The following is a 4,335-nucleotide window of genomic DNA, read 5'->3' on the forward strand; positions in this document are numbered from 1 at the left end:
ACCCTCTCCTTTCCAAAAGCAATCTTCATGAGACTGTCTTTCAAATTTTGCGCACTTTTTTTAAAATATAAATTTATTTATTTTAATTGTAGTCCTTGCTGTGATTTGCCAGTATCCTTTTTCAGTGTTTTCACAATTATCATTAATATTTTTTTTCCTAGAGTGATTTTAATCATATTAAATCCTCACTCTGTACTGACATCTTTCACACAGTTTTTTCCAGAAATGTCTCATGCCACCAACACTACCACGAAAATCCGTAAGGGGATACAGCAGAAGCTGGTCCATCTTCATCTTGTTGTCGACTCACATCCTTTTCCATTCTTTGTGATAAATCAGTAACCTACTGAGTACACCGGATTTCTGAGTTCCATGAGCCACTGTAGCAAATTAAACAAACCCAAGTAGAGAGTTATTGGAGCCTCAGACTTACAGCCAGTAAGTCAAAAGCACAGATAACAACCTGAGCTTGCAATTGGTAGCTCAAGTGGGGGTATTCTTGTGGGACTGAGCCCTTCACCTATGGAATTTGATGCTCTCTTCAGGTAGGTAGTGCCAGGGTTGAATTAATTTCTTGGTGACTCCAATTAGAACTGGGTGTCAGAATCAATATATGTATGTTCAAGATTATTCATAGCAACATTGTATGTAACTGCAAAATACCAGAAACAAACCAACATATACACAGAACCTGTTCAATCAAATCTGGTACATTCAAATGATGGAATACTAAAAAGGTGTGAAAGAGAATGAGAAACAATTTCAGAAATGGATGGAATGATTTCTAACATATTGTAAAAGAAAAGAGTAAGCTGGAAAGTGTCTTTTATGTAAGAAATATGGAAAAAAATTAGTATATGCAAACTTGTTTATTTTTTCAAGAATAAAAATAGGAGGAAGAAAGCAAAATTAATGGAATTTATTGTCTATAGTGGAGAAGGAAATGCCAACTCATTCCAATATTCTTGCCTGGGAAATTCCATGGACAGAGGATCCTGGCAGGCTATAGTCCACAGGGTCGTAAAGAGTTGGCAACTGCTAAGGGACTGAACACATTTTATCTGTAGGGAGTAATTTAAAATGAGATTGATGTTATAAGGGGTGAATGATAATATTCTCAGGATGATTTTTGATTGTGTTTGACTCTTGAAATAATGTTGATATTTTAAATTAAAAAATAAAATAAGGACTGGGGAAAAATCCTACAACTGGATAAAATTTAAAAAGAACAAAAACCCTCACTTTAAAAAAAAATGAATACTATAACCGTGCTAAAGGTAAAGAAAGAAAACTAACCAAAACAACTTTGAAACACAGTATCTTGACTGTTATGCCCTGATTCAGGTAAACATGAGCTGTAACAAAGTACTGAGCTGTGGTTAATAGTGCCTCCTCCGTCCCACCCTTTCTCTCTCCCTCGCTTCCTCCCTCCTTTCTTTCTTCCTTTCTCTCTCCCTCTTTCTTTCTCTCCTTTACTATATGTGAGTTAACAGGTCTGAAACTACTTTCAGTGTGTCCTGCGTGTGCATGCTCAGTTGCTCCAGTTGTGTCTGACTCTGTGCAACCCTACGGACTGTGGGCTGCCAGGCTCTTCTGTCCATGGAATTTTTCAGGCAAGAACACTGGAGTGGGTTGCCACTTCCTCCTCCAGGAGATCTTCCTGACCCAGGAATTGAACCCACATCTCTTGTGTCTCCTGCATTGCAGGTGGGTTCTTTGCCACTAGAGCCACCTGGGAAGCCCTCAGTGTTTCTTAGGACTGAACAAATGAGTAAATACACTAATAAAAGTAAGAACCATTTTTTCACTACTAAAGACAGGATTCACATCGTGGAAAGATGGAAGCCTGTGATTTTGAAGTGGAATTAGAGATATTAGCATAAATACACAATGTATTATACATATCGAGAGGAGAGACTGAGAAACAGAACTAAATAAGTTTGTGGAAAGTTTGTGTCCAACCAAATCTTGCTTTTCAAATACCTAGATACACTAAGAGAAATTAGGTGGAATTTAGAAAGATGGTAACAATAACCCTGTGTACGAGACACTGATATATAGAACAGTCTTATGGACTCTGTGAGAGAGGGAGAGAGTGGGAAGATTTGGGAGAATGGCATTGAAACATGTAAAATATCATGTATGAAATGAGTTGCCAGTCCAGGTTCGATGCACGATACTGGATGCTTGGGGCTGGTGCACTGGGACGACCCAGAGGGATGGAATGGGGAGGGAGGAGGGAGGAGGGTTCAGTATGGGGAACACATGTATACCTGTGGCAGATTCATTTTGATATTTGGCAAAACTAATACAATTATGTAAAGTTTAAAAATAAAATAAAATTAAAAAAAAAAAAGAAATTAGGAAACCTTGGGGAAAGAGTGAATCCAGGCTGAATGACACAGACTATACAATGAACCTGAAATATTTTGCTGTGTAAGAATGTAAAGAAAGATGAGTAGAAGCATGGGGACATGTCAAAATGACACAGGAGCCAACCTGAGTGATTCTTACTGGACAAATCTGGAGGAATGTAGGCATTAATATAAATAAAAAATGGTAATATAATAACAATAATGATATATTTCTTTGACTATCTTGCTGAAGATACTGCCAAGATATCTCTATCACTACTTCAGAGAACTCAGGTAAAATGAAGTGAGAAATCTTATCTTAGATAATTACTCCATCCATCAACATCTTTATAGTAAATACTCTCTAATTCTCAGGAGCTGATGGATTCAGAAAGAAGCAACTGCAAGAGAGGGAAGCTGACTGAGCCATTAGATTTGTGTGTGGGGTTAAAATCTCCTTAAAGAGTGAAATTCCCTGAGATGTAGTCAGGATCATTGTGGAAGGTTGTGGTGATGTTCAGTAATACAGTTGAAACCAATGCAAGAAAGTGATATAAGTGAAACAGATCTTTAGGGACTTTCTTCACTTGATTACTTTATTGGAATGTCCCTTTCTCCTAACAGGCCTGTCAAGGAGTTCTGAGAAGTTTCTCTTTTTCCCAGCACTTTAATGACTTCAGTACCCTCAAAGAGGCTTACTTGAGCTTCCTATTTCCTAGAATTAGGATAAGCAAGTGACCAAAGAGATAGAGGACTATGGTTATCATACCAAAAATAAAAAGCAGTTTGTTTTCAGGCACTGTCACACTTGATATTTGTATGGCAGTACCTACAAAATTCAAGATAAAGAGGATGATAAAAGACTTTCATTGCTTTGATATGTGCTTCTGTACTGGGGTCTCTGAATCCTGTGGCATTCAATTGCATCCTCCTGTTGTGTCTCCACCCACTCCAGTGTTCTTGCCTGGAGAATCCCAGGGACAGGGGAGCCTGTTGGGCTGCCGTCTATGGGGTCGCACAGAGTCGGACACAACTGAAGTGACTTAGCAGCAGCAGTTGTGTCTCCAAAGAGAAGTGAGCAACAAGACACATGTAATCAGGCATAGTATAAAAAAGAGAATGACACCAAGATGGAGCCAAATTAGTTTTCCAGAGAGTTCACCTTTATGCATATCCATTGAGCAGACTGTGTTTTTATTTTCCTTTTATTATCATTAACAATCTCCACAAAATGTGGGAAAGTAACTAACCATGAAATAAGCAAGCATCCCAAAAGAAGGAAAAGAACCATGTTGAGTCTACCCTTCAACCAGAGAAAGATGCGGTGGGAAAAAGTAGATATCTTCAGGAAATAGAAGATGCTGAGGCAGGTGGCAAACCAGATACTTGATTGATTCATCACTATCCACAAGTAACCATTATATTCAATTAGGTTCCCAGAGGAATGCACATCTGGAGAGAATAACTTAAAAAATCCATCAATAACTATTGTCCATATCAGGCAAAATCTGGAAGTTGCTAAGCCAGCGAGAATAAAGCTGATAGTAGAGATCTTCTTGTTTTTCATACCATCAATGCAGCTTACAAATCCAATAAATCCATTCCCTAAAAGTCCCAATATTGACTCACTTAACTGCTACAAAAATGAGGAGACGTTCTGTTATACTTAGCATGTCTGCCAATCCCTAATATTGTTTCTGTTCCATCAATTTTAAATTACCTGCTGCAGAATGAGGTATATATTGCTACTTGATAGTAGAATGAATTTCTTCTCCTTCATTTCATAAAGACTTAAAATACCCCTGAATTACTGCCTTGGGATGGAATCCAAAACACCTTCACACAGACCCCTCCAGTTATGTGTATAAAATTTAGCTAGTCTACTGAATGTGCGACCAGACTAAATGCCTAAACACTATTTGTTAAGATGCAAATAAAAGTTTCTATTTCAGGAATTCTACTTGTCCTCCAGAGTCTATTT

The 4,335-nt window shown here is 38.0% G+C and overlaps 1 pseudogene; it reads right to left on the reverse strand.

The window, feature by feature from the left end:
• Positions 1-2,870: 2,870 nt before the first annotated feature.
• LOC102392842 lies at positions 2,871-4,027 on the reverse strand (annotated as a pseudogene).
• Between the last annotated feature and the right edge of the window lie 308 nt (positions 4,028-4,335).

This window comes from Bubalus bubalis, chromosome 4 (assembly GCF_019923935.1).
Source record: "Bubalus bubalis isolate 160015118507 breed Murrah chromosome 4, NDDB_SH_1, whole genome shotgun sequence".
In the NCBI taxonomy this organism is placed as follows: domain Eukaryota; kingdom Metazoa; phylum Chordata; class Mammalia; order Artiodactyla; family Bovidae; genus Bubalus; species Bubalus bubalis.